The 24,579-nt window shown below is 39.2% G+C and overlaps 1 protein-coding gene across 22 annotated transcripts in view; it reads left to right on the forward strand.

Annotated features, from left to right (window-relative positions):
- The first annotated feature begins 533 nt into the window (after window positions 1–533).
- Window positions 534–24,579, forward strand: part of LOC136854603 (uncharacterized) — a 671,913-nt gene continuing 647,867 nt past the window's right edge. For all 22 annotated transcript variants that reach the window (XM_067131080.1, XM_067131113.1, XM_067131090.1 and 19 more), the window contains exon 1: window positions 534–635. The gene's annotated coding sequence lies outside the window, so the exon portion shown is untranslated. The remainder of the gene's footprint in view (window positions 636–24,579) is intronic.

Consider the following 24,579-nt stretch of genomic DNA (forward strand, 5'->3'; position numbering starts at 1 on the left):
ATTCAGAGGCTATAATCTTCAAATCAAGAAATAATGAATACCAAGGTCGGACACCCCTTTAATAAAACTGACATACAGTGTAATCAATGAAGCCTTCTTGAAGGGCTCGCCACCCTCTTCCCGCCTTTTCTCTCTGCTGGTACTATAATTGGAAATGACATACAGTAGTAGCAGTCTTGTCTAATTTCGATTACGCTAAATCATGAGCAATTTCATAATTAAACACCTAATTTTTTTCCACTGATCGTCCTACCGGGAAGTTGCAGTTATTAGTACAAGACATAACTATTATGCTAATATTTGATAAATTCATGAGAACCGTAATAAATCAGACATTCATTGGAGGTCTTTCATTTGACGCGCTACAACTGCGGAAAAATAATTTCATATATAAAACGTTTTCAAAAGCAACGGACTCGATTGGGCGTTGCAAAAGCAGAAGATGGTACTGTATTGAATTTTTGGTTATATGCGAGCCCAATAGATGGCTCTGTAGAAGCGGGAATACGAACAAAGCAGCTGTTTACTTCACTCAGTGTCGTGTTGGATATGAGTGAGTTGGGTTGTGCGCAAAATCACTCTCGGACCTTTTGAGTACTCGTTGGATTACTCGTTTTGTTACTTGTTACAAGGGGGTAAGTTTAGCTTTATTTTGTTGTCGTTATATCAGTGATGGCAAATTGCTGTTAATAATGAGTTGTCTTTTACATTACGTTAACGACTTGGTATATACTGTTTATACTGGAAAACCGGCCTCCAGGGTTGAGATGGGAGCGACCCAACCACCCACAGTTGCCAAAGATGGTTGTTTGTTGGGCAAAAGGTTCAAATCCATCCAGAAAAATCCTCACGTATAAAAAATCATTAGAATTGTCAGTGTCGTAAAATAAAAGCTAAATCAATCTGTGACATTCTGCTACTAATATCGTGAAAGAGAAATGAGCTTTTTTTAAGAATGAGAGAATGGCAATATTTTATCCCTGGAACAACCCTGGCATTCTACAGTAACAGGACATATTCCTTAGGGCCTCAGAGGGGCATTCCCTCGTGTGAAAATGAGGCGAGCCTTGACTATACGATCGTAACATCATCTGCTATTGTAAACGATTGAATGAGGCGACGACATTTCACGGCCTGGAATCTCATGTTAACCCATTTTTGGCGCGCTTCCAAACAGATGTAACGGGCATGGAAGTGTCAAATCTTCTCCCTCCCTCGCTCGGCCTCCCTCCCCCATCCCTCTCCCTCTCGTCTACCACCCGACCCTTTTCCCCTCCTCTCCATCTTTGCCACTACTACCACCTCCTACTCCTCACCCCTTTCCTTCTCAATAGCTACCCCTAGCGCCGCCCACTACGATTTGAAGAGCTATCCTGGTGTTTTATTTCACCTTTACATCAATAAGCAAGGTAGTTTTGGTTGCGTTCTAACAGTCAGCGACTGACTTTGTATCCCGGTCAATATGGAAACCGAAATCTGTGCCTGAAAATGTAACCCACATGTCAACCCTTTTTTTTTTATCGACTCATTGTTCTGTCCACCGTGAATGCTCCACTGTACGTGGTATTCTGTATATTTTACAGAGGGCAGGCCTTTGTCACTATATATGTTTTACATACTTGAGGGAGGAATCAATGTCTGTGAGTGGTATATATAAACGCGGATGGAAGAGGTACGTTAGATACGCATCCCTCTGGCTGTCTGGAAACAAGTGCATGTAACCTACGGGGTTCAAGATTTGAGATGCCGGTTAGGCCTAGGGCTCACAAGTGTTTGTGTAAATACTGCGTGCGTTGTCGTTAAATTATTGGCGAACGCTTCACTAATTAATGTAGTACTACACTTTTAATTAGCCATCAAAGGGATCCGGAGACAGGTTGAAGTTGAGTGTAAATGATGCTCAGTCGTTGCAGGCTGGTTTTATTACGTCTCTTTGCTTTGGTGCCGTGTGGAGGAGACTGGTTTAGATTCCTTAGTAATTAGTCGGACGGAATTATGATACAATAGTGTGAGCTCTATTTTTGTCGTTTTAGTAGGCCAATTCCCTCTCTCGTGTATATATATATATATATATATATATATATATATATATATATATATATATATATATATATATATATATATATATATATATATCATACATCTCACGTGAAAAAGTTATTTACAACATAGCCTACACACACGCACACACAAAAAGGTGTGTAGTGGCGTTGTAAATAACTTTTTCACGTGAGATGTATGAATGATTTTGTGACCATAACTGGCAATTGGGTAAGAGAAATTAATTACAGCTCTTGACCAAGTAAGAAATCTTACTCAAGGGCTGCTTGCCGTATATCGCAAGAACTTTATTCACACTAGTAACGACTTGCTAATCATTTCTTCAGAACTTACATTCGGCCTGCTTACCAATCGATTAAAATATGATGTAACCAAAAAAACAGTTTCATGGCATCAGACGCTACATAGAAATAGCATCTATTTCAGTTTATAATAAGCTCGTGTGTGTGTGTATGTGTGTGTGTGTGTACGTATGTAGATAGATAGGCATACATAAATACGCACCAGATAGTGTCCAGTGGGCTCCTTGGGGGTACCAGTGGATTTAGAAAACCCAAACCTACCTGGATGAGAACAGTGAGATAGGGGAGACTGCACTGGAAGGACCCGAGTGGCAGATATTCAAGAGATTAATCCAAAATTTAAGTAGCAATTTTTCTCAGTTCTATTTATATACCGGAATTCTGGAATTCTTCATCGGGTCATTTATTTTCAAGTCATGTGAATCACGTAAATGGATATTAACCGCTGCAAGCACAAAAACTCGTTATTTGAACTTCTGTGAATATATCACGGCAGCTCTCGCTGGTGCAACTTTCAAACGTGCTTAATAGAGTGGTGATTGGATTAGCCCACTTTTTGCAAGTCTGCATTTGGGTGGCTACGTCATGCGTACGGTCTTTCTTTAAAGTTAATAAGATTATTCTCTTGGCAGCATCTTTACACATACACACACACACACTAGGTATATGTATATACTGTATGTATATAATAATATGTATTATATATATACTGTATATGTTTGTGTACATAAACGTCATAGTACTTTAACCCTTCAGATGAGCGTTACCAGATGGGTTAGACACCTTTTTTCTTTTTAAGTGCATCTAAGGCAGAGGTTACTATCCGACGTCTGTTTCTAAGGATAAGGTTACTGTCGCATGCCAGTTTCTGGTATCCTGTCACAGTTTGGTCGACTGGTCGCAGGCATGGATCGAACCACTTACCTTGCAAATGCGAGCCCTGTGCTCTTCCATTACTCACATAGGAGCGGGTAGACTTGAACGAGGTATTGCCACTTGCGTGCTGTGAGTGCGCAATCGTGGATGGATCCCGTGTAAAGAAAACTTCAACTGTGTACGGATTGAAAATATGTTTTCTTTCATTTGTCCATCATTGCTCATGAGAGAGAGAGAGAGAGAGAGAGAGAGAGAGAGTGCGGCGTGTTTCGTATGTCAACTTGTTTTTGTGTTAGGCCAAGTAATTTAACGAACACAGTTCAACCCTTGAAAAGTGGTTAAGTTTACAACTTATTTTTCGTCAAGTGGGTGTGTTTATGAGAGTTTTTCTTCATGTCACAAACATCAGGAATAGCGGTGCATGGTCTATGTATTAAATGTTTTGTGCTGAATTCTGCTCTCGTGTTCATATTGGACTTTTTTTAGGCCCACTATAAAATAACATAATGCTAAATTCTTGGTCAAAGGTTATAATAATCAAGAGTGGCATTTCTTTGGTCAAAGATTGCGTTTTGCTCGAAAGCTCCATTGTCAAGTTATTTTCCAGAATGCAATTGTAGCCAAATATTATTTCATGAATATTAGTCAAGATCGTAAATTATATCAGCGCGTTGATTTCTTGGTCTAAGTTGCACCTTCACTATAATTCAAGTCATAGTCAGTTGTTACCATTGAAATTGGAAGAAGAAAACTCAAGGAAAGATTCACACTCGTACCACAGACCTTTAAGTCAGTCTGTAAAAGTACCGCTTTTCACGAGAGGCAGACATCTTTTTACCGTATGTTATGACCTCATCCGAAGTCATTAAATGAATTGCACTGGGTACGAGATGAAGGGTTACCATTTACGGGCTGCCCAAGAGCAAGAGCCCGTGCCACCATTAGGCTGGCTTAATCTAAAACTAACGAACGAAGGATTGCCATGAAGGATGAATGGCCAAGTCAGCTAGAAAGAAGAGAATGTGTGAACTGAACCTGTCTTGAAAAGCAACCGTTAGGTCTATTTGTCCCGAGGCGGAGATGCTTCACAATCCGAGTACGGTGTCAACTGTGTAGCGGACGGCATAACGTCACTGTCTCCTTAATTGTTTTTGTGATGGGTTCCATTTGTGATACATAAAGAACATTAAGAATATGACATTCTAAACTATTGTAGAGCGAAGAGCCGTGTGATATCGACAGTGCAGGAAATTAAATAGCATGCGTCCGTCATCTGTCAGTGAGAAATTCATTTCTTTCTCTCTCTCTCTCTCTCTCTCTCTCTCTCTCTCTCTCTCTCTCTCTCTCTCTCTCTCTCTCTCTCTCTCTCTCTCAAGACTGAGAGTTGGTAGAAGGGTTTCTAAAATGAACGCGAAACGTCATGCGTATGCGTTTACATTTTGCTTGCATTTGTATGCAATAAGGAATTTTACCTCTGTAGTTGTGAAATTGGAATTGCTAGAAAATTCCCTTGTCGGTTGGTAACATGTTAATTTTCAAAAAATGCGGAAGAAGATGCCATATCATTCCTGTATGTTCCTCAGTAACAAAAGAAAAAAAAAAAAAATACAGTAATTCCAACCAGCCTAACCGGTGTGCGGAGTAATTCGACAAATATTGTTGTCTTGTCATATATAAGTTATCGAGCTAACTTTTTCGTCAAGAACTGCTGTAATGGGGAGGATCAAGCGCTTTCTGAACCTCCCATCCTTTTGCCTTAACATATTTTTTTTTACAGATTATCTTAGGAGGCCATGCATAATGCATGGCATTATATCTCTCTCTCTCTCTCTCTCTCTCTCTCTCTCTCTCTCTCTCTCTCTCTCTCTCTCTGTGTGTGTGTGTGTTGCTTGTTTTGGCAAAAAAAGAATTTACGTATTTTTCGAAGCATGAACCAACTAAACCGCCGAGTAGGTCTCATCAAGATGGAACGAGGTATGTATCTATTTTTTTCTAACGCGAACAATGACATTTAATTCTAGTATCACGTTTTTTTCGTATAATCGTTAGGCTTACCTCCCAGAGCAGAAAATAATATGCGATTGTTCATGACGGCATTGCCACCGTTCAGTGGTGAAGGAAGCGTCACTGTGAATGTTGTAGTGAGTAATGTTCAAAGAGACGTCACCGTAAAGGAGAAGCAGTTAGGCTACTTAGTCTCACTGTAAAATGGTTTCCTCAGATCCTTTTTGAAAAGTTTGTGTTTTTATTATTTTACTGCTAACCAAGTCTCGACATGATCTGGAAAACTGTTTATGTGTGCAGTATAAATAAAAAAAAAAACTTTGACCACTATTATTTTATGGAGAAATGCTGAAGTAACATTTGCCTGTTTGGTATAGGCTAATCTGATAAAACTTCTTAAATGCGTTACAAACGTTTTATAGCAAAACACGCGCACCAAATATTTGCAGACTTAGCTGTCAAAGGATTGTAATATATGCCGTAGACACGATTAGGCCACTCAATGTAGGTTAGCACTGTCTTGAAAGCCAAAACCAAGAGGATCTCGAAGTCGACGGCTGAAGTGTAAAGGTCGGAGGAGCGCGTAGAATGTCACATTTTCTTTCTGTGTGGCTGCCTCTTGATGATAGCCATGGACATTCCTCAGATTTGGAATATTCTCTCTCTCTCTCTCTCTCTCTCTCTCTCTCTCTCTCTCTCTCTCTCTCTCTCTCTCTCTCTCATGGATGGGGCTGGCTCTTTGCAGGTGTGGATTTTCGAAAAAATATGGTGGTAATAATCACTTATATTTTTTCGCAATCTGAGGTCTGGTCTGTTGTTATGGGCAGTTATAATGGTTCTTTATTTCACCAGGTTTTCGTAGGTTGTTTGTGGTTTGTCATATGCATGGCTTATTTTTGTCATGCTGCGATTCTCTCTCTCTCTCTCTCTCTCTCTCTCTCTCTCTCTCTCTCTCTCTCTCTCTCTCTCTCTCGCAAGTTTTGCAAGAAAGGTTATCTTCAGTGATTTAACCTGGCTGTTCACGTCTGTGATGCTTTGATATTTCGTCAGCTCTATAGTCTGGAAACAACGAATGCTTTAGACTTCGGTTTTACTCTACAGTAGAATCCGTCATTATGGCAGACACATGCTTTATGGCAAAAGCCAACGTAATGCTACAGTACTTTGGTTCACAAGCGAAAGCACTCGAGAGAGAGAGAGTTCAACGATCCCGCATGCATAAGTGCACGCCAGGGACCGCCGCGAGGTCGGGCGAGAACGACGAATAGTGCGACTTCTTGCCGTTCTTTCTTTCCTGACCGTTCTGGATGCTTGGAAATCGAAGACCGTATGCGGCCACAAAAATAGCAAGGGAGTCTGTTCCACTTCGTTCCTTTCTCTTTGCTTAATTCTCTCATTTCTTTCCATGTCACTCAACCAACTATTTTTCATTCTTGCTCAAGCTGGACCAGGACTGCATTTTGTTGTATTCCACCTAAGCTGGAAACGTTAGTTATTTTTAGTGCAAGTTTTGAAGGCAGTTGCCGAGGTGATGAGATATAGGGATCTGTGAGTACCTGGAGAGAGAGAGAGAGAGAGAGAGAGAGAGAGAGAGAGAGAGAGAGAGAGAGAGAGAGAGAGAGACAGGCGGGAGGGGTCAACAGAGACCTCTGAATTGCTCACAGACAGGAGGGGGACTAGAGGGGCAAGCAGAGACCCCCGATCATTCTGTGCCAGTTCTGTTGTTTCATTACCTCCTACATGCAAGTTTGCTTACAGTCTTTTGCCTGTTTATTTTTCATTATGCTTAGCGAAAACATGTGGATTTGCTGGTCATAAGCAAATCACATAAGTCACTCGGTCATGGCAAAGGCTCGGGTTATGTTGACAATCATGGAAGACCTTGTCAGCCATTCTACCAGATTTCCTGAACGACAGAATTCAGTTTTTTTTATTTCTCCTGATGTTGTCCATGCAACGGGGTATAGAGCTATTGTGCTTTGCTGGTGGTCGTGTTAAGTAAGATAATAACAAAATTTAAAAGCGACTCCGTGAAACCTAGCATAATCAAAGTGGAAAAATATCCGTAAAACTAATTTTAGTTTTATTATATGAAATAGACCTGACATTTTAGTGTTACATTTTTTTCTTAGTACCGTACTAAATGATTACTGAAGTAAATTCAGCCCTAATTGGTTTGAGCGATTTGTTTATTTGTTTGCAGTGAAAACAGATTGATCCAGATTTATTGTTTAGTAAGTTTGTCCTAAGTAGGCTATATGCTAGCTCATTTACTACGTGAGTTTTCGTACTTAGGTATCCATTTCCGAGCAGTTCCTCCTGCCCATAGTATAAAGTAATTACTGCACAGTGGTATGCCCTACCGTCTGACGGTACAGTAAGCAGGCGGCCTCCCTTCTTCGGGTGAATTGTTTTATTGGGGCTCCCTCTTCAGCTCTATATTGCTTAGCGGTATCGAAAGAACCCCTCAAGGTAACTCATCCACGTCTTCTGTTTGACGAGCCTCTTTGCTCACTCAGTTGTACCCTACTTTTTTTGGTTAGGCCTTTTCTATGAATCAGGGTGTAAATAAGAGGAATGAGAAGATTGGAGCGGTGATGCGTTAAGAAAGTGGTATTTTTTGAGAGGGTTTAAATTTGTCTTTCTCAGAACACTCAAATTTGGATGATGAAGTGGGTTGCTCACCTCTTCAAATTGAAATAGAGTAATGGAGTAACGTCCAATATTTGGTGTGTTGGTAGATGTCTGGCAGTGCTCTGCAAATGATTTCAGAGCGTACTGTATCCTGTTCGTAGAATTACTGACATATGACATGACTTAGTCCGGTATACTGTTACAATATGATTTCTGATATCTGGAGAAAATAACAGTGTCGTTTGCGATTGGCCATTTTTCATTTTTGAATGAGTATACTTTCCGATACTAGAGGGGAAATAGGACTGCAGTTATTTGTCAGTATTGCATAAACATGAGAACAGCACGAATGACCTTGACCTTGAGCAAATCGGGAGGAAACACGCGACGTCCCTCTGTCGGTTTTGATTTATCGCATAATTTTTCAAATATTGGTGAAACGCAGATGTTTGAAGGTTTGTCAGTTGCTGACTTATTCTTGCTTAAACACAGGTTACCTAGTGAGAGTTCAGTGTGAGGACCTAAACAATGTTCTTTAATGCTTGTCGTCACGGAAATCACCGGTGTTGGTTGTTTACTATTTAAGAAACGGCTTTAAGCGAATTTTATTTGAGCGATGCCCTAAGTTGACCGTGTTTTAATGGGTTTGGTGTTACATAGATAAACCGGATATCGTTGTTTTTTAAATGTTTATTTTGTAAAGAATAAGCTGCTTCTCCTGACTTAGGTGTTGGGGGTGTGGGGGTGCATCCATCATTATTACATTCATACTGTTCCTGTTGAATCATGGATGAACTCCTTATAAAGAAAACATGTTCAGTTTAAGCTGCTTCATACACCTACACGGAGGCTCGTTACAAGTGGGTCGAAACCTTTACACACACTGCACCACTCACCTTTATCTTGGAGGCACACTCACTAAGAATCTTGCATATCATGGCTCTTCTTTTCCAAATACCTCTTCCACTCCGCTATTTAACTAGGTATTCCTCTACTTCCTTCTGACACCTTCGAATTAATATGTCCTATTTTCACCAACCTGTCGTCCCCCATTCTCTCCACATGACCCGACCAACTTGAATCACAGTGGTCCATCAGTTCATCTACAATAAACCCTCTTAACACTTCTCAGCAGCTTCAACATTTTCCTTCTCTCGCATCCAGTATTCATACTTCCCGTCCATAAAGGAGAACTACAGCCAGAATTGCTGCTCATGGTGTGCGCGTAACTTGTGTCGGTCCTAATAGAATATATGATTGATCTCGTGAGAGAGTTTGGAAGCCGAACCTGATAGGAAAAGTCTGTTGGGAGGGTGATTAAACTCTGAAATTTACTCCCACGATCTTCCCAGTAACAGGTTTGGCAATCAGGTTATGGTGGAGTACGCTATTTTGTGTGCCCGCCCTCTTCCCTGGCCCAAGGGGTCATGGATGACAGACCTCTGTCTGCCTTTGTATCATATCCGTTTATTGAGATGGCTTTGTCTGTTCGTCCGCACTTTTTCTTTCCGCCCTCAGATCTTAAAAACTACTGAGGCTAGAGGGCTGCAAATTGGCATGTTGATCATCCACCCTCCAGTCATCAAAGATACCAAATTGCGGACCTCTAGCCTCAGTACTTTTTATTTTATTTAACGTTAAATTTATCCATAATCGTGCGTCTGGCAACGCTATAGGACAGACCACCACCGGGCCGTGGCTGAAAGTTCCATGGGTCGCGGCTCATACAGCATTATACGATGTACAGAAAACTCGATTGCGCCGAAGAAACTTCGGCTCATTCTTTACTTGTCATTCCTTATCATTATAATGACTGACGTGACTTTTATGTCTTATTCAAGTCCGTCTAGTAACTTATTGGTTGATTTCTAGAAATAATGAATTCATATTTTATAATTACGTTTTGTCAGAAAGTAAATTGAAATTTCATCTCACGAAAGTTACTATGGAAATGGTTATTAAGCTTTGCAAATAACATTGTTAGCTTATTTCCATGTTATTTGACTTGCAAATGACCCTTCGGCTGGCTAAGCTGTTGAATATTCTTCGTGGTGGACAACGACATAAAAATTGAGTTATAAAATTACAAATTTTATCCATAAACCGAAACTAATTTCGCCCAACGAAAACTGTTTGTTATATGTTCCTGGTTAACCCATAAACTGTGTGATAGTTTTGAAAAATCTTTGTGTTATGAGCTGCCGAGGTTAATGACAAAGAAAATTCAAATATTTAGTTCTTGCTCTTCCAGTTTTTTTATATTTTTTTATTTAATCATATGAAACCTTTGTGCGCTTGGCTATTGCCGGTTGGCATTTGTTGTAGATTGTCTCCACTATTATTACATACGAGCTTGTTGTCGTGCATTATGCGCGCCGGAACCCGGGGCTATTCTCTCCCCTACCCACCCGATCCCCTACCTACCCCGCCCCCACCCGGGGCGGACAAACAGGTTTGCAGGAGGAGGATGGATGTGTCATGCCTCCAGTACTCTCCCGATCCCCTAACTACCCCTCGCGGACCTGGGGCCGACAAACCGGTTTTCAGGGGGTGGGTGGCTGTGTCATGTCTCCCCTACTGTCACCCAGGAGAAGATTAACAAGACCAGTTCCTCTAGGATTTTATAATTATAGATTGTCTCCAGTGTTATTACATATACTTTTAAATCACGCCTTAATAGGTTTTGTGTCTTCAAATTGCCGATATGTTCAAATTGCCGACGTGAGTTGATATGTTGGGTTCAGACTTCAAGGTTTATTATTCACGTTTTAATTTTTTTTTTTTTATGATTAACAGCCGGCTCAGTATTTTTATGTTTTCCTTATTATTTTACCTTTTTCTCCAAATTCTGCTTTCACTTTTGGACTACCTGCATTTCTAGTAGATGTGCTTTGAAAATGTTTGCGTTATAATCACTATTTTAACAGTCAGTTGTACATCGAAATTATTGCTATTTCAGTTATCAATTTGACTCAGTAGCTTCACTTTTTACTCAGCAAGCCTACTATTTTTGGTTCAGGTAATTAGCAGCTGTAATCCCCTCATCCTACCTTTGTGTTAACATTATAAGCCGTGTGAACGCGTTCATATTAAAATGTGTGTGTGCTCGCGTCAGAGAGAGAGAGAGAGAGAGAGAGAGAGAGAGTTTATTCTCTGCGTCGTATCCATGTCTCCCCTTTTCATTACGTCCTCTTTAGTTACCTTCTCTTCCTTGGTTTTTTAATCCCCTTGCGTTAATGCTCTTATTTGAGAGGATTATTAGCATAATATCGAAATCATATCTTCTTTTCTTGGGAGGAAAAGTCTTGTCTTTACGATGTTCTGAAAATTATAAGGTGCAATAATTATGTGCTGATAATATTCTCTTTGTGTATGTCTGGTTAATACGATAATGCATTTTATTTTATTTGTAGGAGAATGTTTAATTAAACTTTAAAAAATAGAGTGGTGTTAATTGACTACCTCATGTAGCCTGTACGGTATGGTATAGCCTATAGGAGTACAGAAAGAGGGTTCTGTAATTCATAAAAAGAAAAAATATTTTACGTAACCTTGCTCACGTAACCTTTTTTTTTTCCCCCTCTGAAATGAAATTTCGCGACTGAATTGTAGCGTGACGTGAGACCACTGATTAGATTGATCGTGCGATAAATGAGATAGGAAATCAGAGCTATTAGCTGCTCGTCCCGGTTCAGATATTCGGGTTATCGTGTGTGCGGTAAGGGCTGTTAGAGTTCGGCTTTTAGGCTATGTGCGAAAGAGAAGTGTACAGAGTGAGTGCATGGCAATTGTATTTTATAGGGAGTGTATCAGCGCTGTTCATGTTGTCGGGAGGTGGGTATATATCACCAATTTACTTAAGGACATTTGATCCCCGAGGGGCTAGTACTAAACACGGCGAAACAGTGATTCATCTACACTAGCCCCTCGGGGATAAAATTTTCCTAATTGATGATTTCACGAACTCCCTGAAAATTTCAGGATTTCACGAAATTCCATGTTTCACAGTCTTACTGTAACATATATATATATATATATATATATATATATATATATATATATATATATATATATATAGTATAATATATAATATATATATATATATATATATATATATTTATATATATATATGTATATATATATATATATATATATATATATATATATATATATATATATATTTATATTTATATTTATATTTATTTGTGGGTAGCCTATGTGCCAGTGCCTGCAAGGTCCAAACCTTGAGTTCCTACTTTTGCGCGCACTTATTTCCACTTGTTTAACCATTTAGGAAGTTAATCTTGATAGGAATGTACATGCTTGTTTATGCTGTGAAGTTACCTTATAAATATGCACTGTGTGTGTGTATCACCATTGCTAATGTATAAGATAAATATTATAATTACTAGGTCGTACGTTTGTTTTCTGGTCTGGGAGCTTACGAGACATATTTTAAGAGATTGTTTCTGGATTAGAGTACTGTTGAAGTTTCATCTCCGGATTCCATGTTAATCAGTGCGCTCTGTAGCTCCGCAACTTGTTACCCTTAGCTGCTTACGAACCTAATTCGTGCAATACTTTGCAGAGGCCAGGTGCAGTAAAGTCATTGTAGCCAGAGTTATTGTTTAGACGACCTGCTAAAAAAAATGTGCACGTTACCGTGAGATAAAACTGAAATTTTCGATTAACGTGCAAGTGATGACTGTAAATAGGATGTGAACAGTAAAAGGCTTTGAAAGTTTTTATTGTTTATTTGTATTCTTCCGTAAGTCCTTCGGGAAACCCTATGTTGTGTGCGTTCTGAGAAGGACAACTTTAATGGTTTCGAACTCATATGAGAGTTGACAGCAAATATATGGATGCTCTTGTTCATTCAAGCATGTTTTACCACTCCCACTATTATTCGGAGACACTGAAAATGTGCAATATCTTTTCCATTTTGCAAATGTTGCTTATAATTGTATACATTAAAATTTCACGTTAATTATTATCATATGCACTCCTTTATAACAGTTTTTAAAGCGTTTAACTTAAACTTTACATAAGTAGAAGCAAATGTTAGGCGCGTTAATCTTTCAGCAGTGTTTGCTTTTCGTAATAATGAATAATATCTACTAGGTAATAAAAATTTTTGATGAGTAGTTATGGACTGTTTACGAACGTAAATTAGAGATACTTTTAACAATATTGCACGTTTGTACTCATAAGTAGGTGGCGTTTTTGTCGCCCAGGAAATGTGTAATGGTTTTAGTGTTGCCGTACGTATATGTAGATGATTTTCACTCTCCCTCTCATTGTATTTTCCCATAGGGGGCTAGTGCCGTCAGTGCACCTCATGCGGTGTACTGTAGGCATTACTTAAGGTTCTTTGCAGCGTCCCTTCGGCCCCTAGCTGCAACCCCTTTCATTCCTTTTACTGTACTTCCACTCATATTATCTTTCTTTCATCTCGCTATCCGCCCTCTCTTAACAAATATATCATAGTGCAAGTGCGAGGTTTTCCTCCTGTTACACCTTTCAGACCTACCTCCTTACAATTTCCTTTCCAGCGCTGAAATGACCTCATAGGTCCCAGCTCTTGGCCTAAACTCCATATTCAATTTAGTTCAACTCTCATTGTATTCATAATAAACCTTGTGAACATCAACGCACTAACGTGTTTCCCAAAACTTTTGAACTTTCAAGAGGCGCTTGTCGCATTCTTCCTTCCTTAGCTTGACAAAATTCCGAACTCTCACCAGTGTCCAAAGGGTGTTCCCTTAAAACAAACAAGTAAAAAATGCGCCGAAGTTTCTTCGGCGCAATGAAGTTTTCTGTATGAGCCGCGGCCCATGAAGCTTTCAGCCACGGCCCGGTGGTGGCCTGTCCTATAGCGTTGCCAGACGCACGATTGTGGCTAACTTTAACCTTAAATAAAATAGAAACTATTGAGGTTAGAGAGTTGCAATTGCGTATATTTGATGGTTGGAGGGTGGATGATCAACGTACCAATTTGCAGCCCTCTAGCTTCAGTAGTTTTTAAGATCTGAGGGCGGAGAGGAATAGTGCGGACGGACAGACAAAGCCGGCACAATAGTTTTCTTTTACAGAAAACTAAAAGACCAGATGATAAAGGTTTGATAATGAACTTTACAATAATCGGTGAATAAATTGCGAGACATGCGGTCATCGAGAGATCTCAAGTACGATTATTTTTTATATTGATAGTTTAGCAGATAAGTGTATGTTTTTTTTTTTTGGTAGGTGTTAACTTTTAGTGTTTAATTTTCAAGGGAAATTAAAGATGAACGCGTCTTCGCTTAAATATAAATCATAGATATCTTTACCCTAAATTTCATCATGTTAGCATGCAGATTTCGTATTGAGAAAGTAATTAAATTTTTTTTTAAACATCGTGTATTTCAACACTAATTTTTTTATGACTTATATCGTAATGTTTCCAACGCGGCCGCATTTCAAGTTCTTAAACCATGCTGATGTTTTTTTTCCTTTTGTCTATTTATTTACGTTGTGGCGAACGTTGCTTTTTAAGAATTTTCCCCCCTTTAGAGATTTGAGTTCTGGCCGCATCCCTTTTGGATGTGATTAGCCCATCAGAATTTATGAGAGCCATAAATCCAATTAACAGGGATGTGTTGATAAACCCATAGGTGTTAAGGCTGTCTTCGTTCTCGTAAAGGGAGACGGGGATAGGAAACTGTGGCTTATGAGGCGCGGAGGCCAATCTACCTCTATGAGGCCAATTAAGATACAGCAAGATGGACTGTGGCTTGGCGTAAGTCGTTGCAGTACGATAGCAGTAAGGCAGAAGAGAAATAGCAGTAGGTTTGTATAAAGAGGGGTTGTATTCAGTTGCTTTGTATTTCCTCTTGACAAGAAAGGTATTCTAAAAGGCTTACGTGGCAAATAATAATTTTAAGTTATGCCCATGCTATGGCCACGCTTTTATTGGCAACTGAAAAAGGGCAGTTCTAAACATTTATCTGTACTTTGGGGATATGATTACGAAAATATGCAATGGATAAGATAGCTGTGAGGTTAAATTTATGCAAATCGTGACGGAACATATGCAAAAGGCCTTACGAGTCTGAACTGAATGAATTATTTTCAAGAGCACTTGAAATAAAAATTTGTTGCAAACACATCTAAAAAAACTGAATTAACACTGCTAACAGATTTAATTCAGTTTTTTTTTTTTTTGTAGATGTGTGTTTGTAAAGGGATTTTATTTCAAGTCCTCTTAAAAGATCATTTATTCTGTTCAGACCTGCAAAACCTTTTGCATATATTACGTAATGGCTTGCATAAATTCAGCTTAAAAGCCGTTTTGTATATTGCGCGTTTTCGAAAACATATCCCCCAGTGCAGCTCAGTGTTTAGAATTGGTTTCTTATTCCCAGTATTAGGAGGCAGTCGGACTTGAATAGGTTTTCCATTTGCGGCCGGGAAAATGGAATGTAGCTGTTCACCTCTGCGACAATCTGGCCGTTACTGGTACCAGGTACTGTGGACTCTCTCTCTCTCTCTCTCTCTCTCTCTCTCTCTCTCTCTCTCTCTCTCTCTCTCTCGTATGACCTTGGGCTATAGTGCACCCCAATCCTTGCTGCTTTTAGGGGATGAGTGTCATCGTCTGGAATCTTTTCTCCCTCTGTGTACGCGAAGGTGTCAGCTGTCAGTAAAATACTTACGATAAGAGGATGGGACGCAGGTGTTGAAAGATTTATGGATATTTTTGTTTCAGTGAAATTTAATATATATATATATATATATATATATATATATATATATATATATATATATATATGTATATATATATATATACATATACACATAACATATACAGTATATATGTATGTATGTATGTGTATATATATATATATTATATATATATACATAATCTAAGAAAAGGAGCCCGTAAAAACGTCAAAAGGTATTTCGGGGAACAACTGTACCCTCGACAGGCAAGTAATTTTATATATTTATATACATATGTACATGCATATATATATGTATGTATATTAACTGTATCACTTATACGATTGTTCTGTGCTTTAATACAATTAATAACAGCCTCATTTAAGCTGCATGGTGTCTAGCGGAGATGTTTATTCAAGAAAGTTACATGCTTTCTAGAACTAACAGTCCTCATCGTCTGTTATCCGTATATACTATGTATATATATATATATATATATATATATATATATATATATATATATATATATATATATATATATATATATATATATATATATATGAAGGACAGCTGTCATTGCAGAATATTCCTGATAGGCTAGTTGTTTTGTCTCAACCTGCCAATTAGAGAGTTGTGTTTGAATAGCGAATATTTTGAGGGTTGATTAGGGACGAATATTTTACAGCTATATATAATTATGTATACTTATATACATACACACATATATAAATTATTATTGTAGCGTGTCTTAATAATCTGATAATTGTCGTTGTAAGAGAGCTGGAGGATGAATACACAACTGTGACGTCATCGATCATGTGTGTTTCGGGTTATTTGAAAAGTAACGGACTTTTGTCCGTTACGTTTATTGATTTCATTAAACGTCAATATTTCCATGACGAAACCAACATCGCGGAAACACCAGCTTAACAATCACGCCTTCAATCCATGAGGTTTGAGGTTTCCTGTCCTGGAAGGTTCTGAACCCTGGAAATGCCTCGGAGGTCCATCCAAGAAATGAAGTGGACCGGTAGGAGGGGTGATCCTGGTATGTAGCTGAAGGGAGGGGAGGGGGAGGGAGGGGGAGGACGGAGAATGAGTGATGTCATGGCTTTATAATCTTCTGCCCTGTGTTTTTCGCTAGAGCAGGTTTATCGGAACCGTTGGAAGTTGTAGTGGCGGTGGTGGTGGTTATAGGGATGGTGGTTGGAGGGGGATGGAGGGAGGGAGGGAGGATCTCACTCTTCCCACTCCCTCCAACTCCGCCTCTTTCGTATCTGGATGAGATGCCCTTGTATTACATTTCAGCGATTGAATTTGATCCTCGGGAAAGTTCGGCGGAAGCCGGTATCCAGTGTGAGTCTCCCGAACCAAAATTAGCGTAATTATGGAATGTCGTAATCTTCTTTTGTGCTCTGTGAGACCTTATTTTTTGGAGGGCGGGCATAATTTATAACCTTGTACATTTCAAGTTCAAGGGAAGAACGTCCGGAGGAATTGATGAAATTTTAATATGCAAATGAGCGGATGAGGAGATATATATATATATATACATGTTTATAATATATATATATATATATATATATATATATATATATATATATATATATATATATATATATATATACATACATACACAGAGAGAGAGAGAGAGAGAGAGAGAGAGAGAGAGAGAGAGAGAGCCACACAGAACTCGTATCTACTTCATTTCTTTACACTAATTGGGTACGCTTGTCACTGCAAATTATCAGCAATTTTTACCCTCTTCCTCTCATTCCCATTCAACAATAATATTTCATTTCCATAAAGGGGAGTTATCTTGACAATCCCCTCCTACAATCCAACTTTTAATTTGACTGGTACCCTGGTACCCCTCTGTACATTGAGCAGATCCTGATACATCTGCTTCAGCTGTTCTGTTATTCACCTCATATTTCTCCTTTCCATAGATTTCATTTACCCTCAGGTACATATGGATTAACCTCTCCCTTTCTTAATTCGTCCTTACATACATTCATTTGTTCCTCTTTAAAAGGAAATTCACTATTTTACTTGTTTCCCTTCACTGTCACCAGCTAAATTTGTATCACGAAGAAACTTTTTCTGAACCGCAAACAACACCTACATCTGTCATTGGTATATATATGTCATATATATATATATATATATATATATATATATATATATATATATATATATATATATATATATATATAACAGTATCAAAGAACCCTGGTGACATACACAGTCTTGCATCAGACCTTTCGCAACAAACCAGTCACTCTCTCACGGCCACATAGGCTAGTCTAACACGAGCCTCACCGTCTTCACGAAAAATTAATTGCGCTCAACAAATTACTTTTTGACGCTTTGATGCTGATCCCCGTAGGGGGTTAATGCTGTCAGTGCACCTCATGCGGTGCAATGTAGGCATTACTTAAGGTTTTTTTGCAGCGTCTCTTCGGCCGTAGCTGCAACTGCTTTCATTTCTTTTCCTGTACCTCCGTTCATATTCTCTTTCTTCCGTCCTGTTACACCTTTCAGACCTTTTCACCGTCAATTTCCCTTCAGCGCTGAGTGGCCTTAGTTGCCCCAGTGCTTGGCATGTAGGCCTATGCCTAAAATCTATAAGCTTTGATGCTGATCCTGCTATATAGCCTACATTCCTCAGTATACTAGGTAATGTTATGCCTCTGTAAGTCGTACATCCCCTCTGTCATCTTTCCACATATTTAAAGTAGCAATTCTGAGGCATTGTTTTGAAACCTAGTCCTCATTCAGCTTGTTCAGGTAGCCTGCTCAAGCTGTCACCACTGTACAGCTTCATCTCAATTGTATTCCCTTCAACTCTTCCGTCTGTTTCATTCCTCAGCCTACGTATTCGCCCCTGTTTACATACTCCGCAGTCTCCGCAACAAACATTCGCAAATTTACATTGATTCTTATTTTAGCCTAAAGATCTGCTTAGGCTATCATGTATCCTCCACATTATTAAGTAATTTTTAAAATGCTCTCAGTTTATATATACATACATAAATACATATACATACATATAAATACATACATATATATATACACGTATACATACAGTATATTTAAATAAGCTAAACATATCCGGGAATTGTAGAATATACGTGGTTAATTTTGCTGAGAAAAGTCACGTACTGTGTGGAGAGGAAACCGATTTGAAAGATTCTCTTGGCCAAGCCTTTTTTCCATAACTCCTAGACGTCCGGTTTAGAATTTGAGCAAGGCATTTCCCTAGCACACAGACACAGTCTCTCTCTCTCTCTCTCTCTCTCTCTCTCTCTCTCTCTCTCTCTCTCTCAGAACAAGTATTTCCTTTAGTATTTAATGGTGAATGTTGCCCTTGGTACTGTTGTAGGTTTGCGAGGTAAACAACAATATCACGATCCGTGACTTAAAAGCTCAGACATGAGGCCTTTCTTCTCAGTTTAGGAAGGTTAATGGATTCTGCTTTTTGTTTAGAAAGATTGAGTGGTTGTCGTCTTTGTTTAGAAAGACTGGCTGATTGTTTACTCTGCTTAGATGGACCGAGTTCCTGGCCTGCCGGTTCATAAGAAAAGACTTGTCTTTCCTGTTGAGAAATTGCTTTGTTGCCTTTCGTGTTTATGAAAATTTCTTGGTTGATTTTCTGTGGAAATATTGGTCGGTGTTTGCCATGTTTACAAGTATAATTGTGTTGTGTCTGCTTAGAAAGGCTAATTGGTGGTCGGCAGTCTTCGATTAATTTAATCAGCTGACTGGTAGTGGTCTATGATTAGATAAACTGATTGTTTAGAAGCTATAGATTTTGTTTTGTCATACCTGTAGCTTTTAAGAAATGTCCCTTTTTACATTCATGAAAAGTCCTGATTCTTTGTAAGCAGCGCGCCATTGCTACGAGTGTTGATCTCGGTACATAGATCGAAATAATGTCAGTGCTGCCATTCATTTTTCTTTCCCGCTTTAGCCTAGTTCTGAATGCTATCGGAACTGCTATCATTAACACCAGTCTAGAATTATGAACGCCATTATGATTTCAAACGTTTATGGTTTGTTCGAATCATTGGACTGGTTACATTTCAAGCTGTTGAAAGACAGTTAGGAAAAACCTGCGACTTTCCAGAAAGTTGAAAATATGGCTAGCTGATGCAAATAGAATTTTTCCCATAAATATGCTTCTAAAACTGCTCTAATGGTATTGACATAAATGCGTAACGTAAAGTAATATTCCCCGTAGAGGGCTAGTGACGTCAGTGCACCTCACGTGGTGCACTGTGGGCACTAATTAAAGGTCTTTGCAGCGTCCCTTCGGCCCCTGGTTGCAACCTCTCATTTCTTTTACCGTACCTCCGTTCATATTCTCATTCTTCCATCTGGCTTTTAACCGTCTCAAAAAATTGTTTCCTAATGCAACTGCAGGATTTTCCTCCGATTACACCTTTCAAACCGTACCGTCAGTTTCCTCTTCAGCGCTGAATGACCTCATAGGTCCCAGTTTTTGGCCTTTGTCCTAAATTCTGTATTCTATTCTATATTCTACTCTATTTTAAGAGTGCTATTGTACTTGTCCCATAACAAATGGCGGCAGTATTAAAGTCATTTTGAAGTTACACCGTACTTACGTCATATCAAGTACAGTATGTCGTTCTGCATGTCCTTGTGACATTCGAGTGTCGAGTTCATAGTCCGAAGATAAATGTGTCACAAAAATAAATATTCGGAAGTCCTTTCATGTTGTAGGTTTGGTACAGATATATGATACGGGAAAAATTTGCATGTTTTTCATGTGGTGGATTTCCTCTACCAGATTCCTGGGAGACGAAAAACTTGATATACTACCTTTCAAGTCCTTTAGAAATAGTTTAATTGCTTTACAATTTAGATACAAGCATGAAGCAATTCAAATGTGAAAGTCGTCGTTGTCAGTTCAGCTGAATTTTTTTTTTTTATGATTTAAGCATTCAGTTCATAAGCTTTGAAATTTAGAAATGCTTGCTATTATCTATATGTATCGTAGCTTTTCTTTTATGTAACGACTTTCTTTATTGGTAACAGCAGGCGTATTATGACCTAATATGTACTGTGATCTGAACGACTTGTTTTAGCACTGCACTGCCCAAAAATGGAAGATGCAGCATCTGCAAAAATACAAAACTGAGAAAAATGGCAGATACTCTCTTACCGTACTACTGATTTTGCAGATACTGAAAATGGAACCCCCTAAATACTCGTGGAAATCATTGAAGAATCATTCTGAAACCGCAGTAACTTGTGTATTTTGTGTTTCACGAACCCAGTAGGTGGCATATCTCAATTTCGAAAATTTTGCAGATACTGCCGTTTTCCATTTTAGTTCAGTGTAGCGGTGCAGCGGAGATGTTTGTGCTACTGTTCAAATAAAGTTACTGTAGCATACTGGTCGGACTAGCCGTATATGTACTAATGTTACATTATTAAGTAGCTGCACCTGTAGGACGGAACTTTGAAAGCCCTGTATAATCAAGTTGAATAAATTAGAACCAACCTGTAGGGGGTATTGCCGTCAGTGCACCTCACGTGGTGCACTGTAGGCATTACTTAGGGTCTTTGCAGCGTCCCTTCTGCCCCTAGCTGCAATCTCTTTCATTCCTTTTGCTGTACCTCCGTTCTTATTTTCTTCCATCTTATTTCCCACCCTCCCCTAACAATTGTTTCATAGTGTAACTGCGAGGTTTTCGTTCAGTTATACTTTTCAAACCTTTTTACTGTCAGTTTCCGTTTCAGCGCTGATTGACCTCATAGGCCCCAGCTTTTGGCTTTTGGCCTAAATTCCATATTCTATTCTAAAAAATTTGAACCACGAATCAAGTCAAGCGTTGCTGAAGTGCATCAAACTGGTCCCGAAAAAAAGTCAGAATACATTGAATAAAGCTACAAGGTACGAGTCAAATTATATATTTATTTTACAGTAAAATAATTTTTTAGAACCAGATCAAATAAGGCTGTATGGAGTAAAAATTCATCATGCCAAAATCGAACGAATGAAGTGAAACGTTACTGAATCCCGTCAAAGTCGCAGCCTAGACTCTAGACCGTGGTCAAACGTTACTGTATCAACTCGCAACGTTACCACAGTTCTTAGCGTGCAGGCAAACACGTGGCTGGGTCCGTTGGTGCTAGTGCTTAAGGCCGACATTCCCTAAGTAGACAAGGAAAGGAAAACCCTTACGGACGAGAACTCAGGTCCCCGTGAATCGTAAGGTCGATTTTTATGCGAATTTTGTCAGGATTTGGATCTTAAAAGGATCACAAAGGCTTAGATTTTATTGTCGGGGGGTTACGCGTTTGAAAAAGGGGGTGTCATCTTTAAGTTCCATCTCTTTGGCACCAGTTTAGCAGTTCATTGCTATTTTTACCCAGTGCGCTGTGAGGGTTAAAGTTGTTTTTGCCTTTTAGAGTGTTTTGTTCAATATCGGGGACGGATTCTTTTGCTCTGGTTTCGTGTGCATTTGTGCGATTCCCCGCGGAGGTTTGGAATGCATTCATTTTCCTTTTCCATTAAGGCATTTGTGTCTTCTCTATAAGGATGCTCAGTATATTGACCAGGTGTAGTGAGCTAATTTAAGAACTCTAAGAATTAATACACAGAGTCGGAACACTTGTTCAACTTTTAAGAATTAATACACAGAGTCAGAACACTTCTTCAACTTTTGTTGAATCTCGTTGTGTCTGATTCCCAAAGCAGTAAACGTTGTATTTGGTAGGTATTCTATTGTGGTGGGCGGCAACTCTGGTGGAGAATCAGAATCTCGAGGCATTCATTCAACATAGTCAGTTTGCTCTATATCTTGTGAAGACGAAATTTACTGCTGACAGGTTCTATGTCACATGGTTTTGCACGCTTTAGTTACCTTAATATAAAAAGTCTTTTGAAGCGTGTAGAATATTGCCAAGACTATAAAATGAAGATTATATAGAGGCTTCTGTAACCAAGCTGTCAAATCTGTGAAAAACGAGGAATTTGGTGGCGCAAATTGATTTTCGCAGATATTGTGAGGGCTGTTTATGCCACAAAATTCCGTCGGGAATGGTGTGTTTATTTTAGTGGGCCAAGGTAATCCAAACTTACCCTTGCTTGTTGAGTTCTTAGGTTAAATATTGAACGATGATTTCCTTGTATCATGTAAACGTTGCGGGATTCCAGTTCTTCTTTAGAGTGTGATTGCTGATTTGCCTTATCTTAAAACCCACTGTAAATTCAGAGAGGACAATTTATTGAAAGACGTTTTGCTTACGGAGAGCTACGTTGGTATTGGTAACAAACAGATCAGTGCTAAGCAGCCGCGAACATAAACCCGAAGTGGTAGAATCACCAAATGGATCTGCCCCATTGTTTTCTCTTCGCTGTACTTTTTTCTTTCTCTTGCCGTACATTGTTGAGACGCCAGCTTGTGAGGGTTAATTCTTCCTACAGAAGGAATTAGATGCCGTCTAGTCTATGCCGGCAACCTCATTCTTAGCGCTGTAGCTAAATGCGAATTTAACCCAAAGTAATGTATCTATTTTTTTTATGTATTTCATCAATACACGTGACGTGACATTTAACAAAACTGGAGTGGAATGTAACCAGGGTTATAACATGAGACTCGCGGCAGTGCGCCTTGAGAGCGTCTTTTGAATTCACATCGGCCTTTATATTATGTTGACGCTTAACTCTGCAGGACCCTCCTGTGTTTCGTCTGAGATTTGGAACGCACGAAGTCTGAAAAGAGGCTGTAAAGTGAAGGTTACTATTTTACTTATATCATATTCAGTTAAATTATTAGTATTTATAGCTCAAAAATAAAAATTAAAAGAAGAAGAAGAAGAATAATAATAATAATAATAATAATAATAATAATAATAATAATAATAATAATGCCTAGATAATGTTGAAAAATTAGCAGAGATAATTGACATGTTAAATGGATTCTGAAATAGTTTTCCGCAGCTGTTATGCCTTGTGGATAGATATGTCACTCATATGAGGGTTATCAACACATTTTGTTAGTCTCTTTTTATATGTGTAATAACATTTCTCCTACGGACAAGAAAGAGAGAACACGCTTTTTAAGCTAATGAATTATAGTTCTCTGGCACAACATCAGGAGTTATTTGTACTACAAGAGTGAGAATGAAATATGGTGAGCTCGTTCTTGAAATATTTGAAGAAAATGTAAGATTTGGATCTAGATAGCAGTGGTGTCTCTCTCTCTCTCTCTCTCTCTCTCTCTCTCTCTCTCTCTCTCTCTCTCTCTCTCATGCTATTCCATTGACCGACCGAGAAATTCCTGGTGGAAGGATGTCTGTAAATGGTCTGAAAATGAAAGGAGGATTCGGAAGAATTCTCTCTCTCTCTCTCTCTCTCTCTCTCTCTCTCTCTCTCTCTCTCTCTCTCTCTCTCTCTCTCCTCGGGCGTGGCGTGGCGTCTACGGTCAGGAATAGATAAGCTAAGCGTGGGTCGGAGGGTGGTAGGGGGGATATATGACAGTCTAGGGGAGGAGAGAGAGAGAGAGAGAGAGAGCTGAGGACTTGGTTTGCCTTCAGATGGGTGGTGGATGGGAGAGAGAGAGAGAGAGAGAGAGAGAGAGAGAGAGAGAGAGAGAGAGAGAGAGGAACTCCGAAGACAAGCAGCCTACGTATGTGTGTATCGCCGACTGGCACGGTGTCTGTCGTCTCTTTTCGGGTTTCCTTTTGTTGAGGCTCTTTCTCTCTCTATCTGTGTTTCCTATGCTGGTCGTACTGTCTATGGTTTTTTTATTATTAACCCAGCCTCTCTCTCTCTCTCTCTCTCTCTCTCTCTCTCTCTCTCTCTCTCTCTCTCTCTCTCTCTCTCTGCTTTCCTATGCTGGTCGTAATTTTTTTTAGGGACCCAGGCCCTTGCTCTCTCTCTCTCTCTCTCTCTCTCTCTCTCTCTCTCTCTCTCTCTCTCTCTCTCTCTCTCTCTCTCACACACCATGGATTCTGTTATTTCTACGCT

Source organism: Macrobrachium rosenbergii, chromosome 29 (assembly GCF_040412425.1).
Source record: "Macrobrachium rosenbergii isolate ZJJX-2024 chromosome 29, ASM4041242v1, whole genome shotgun sequence".
NCBI classification, from domain to species: Eukaryota; Metazoa; Arthropoda; class Malacostraca; order Decapoda; family Palaemonidae; genus Macrobrachium; species Macrobrachium rosenbergii.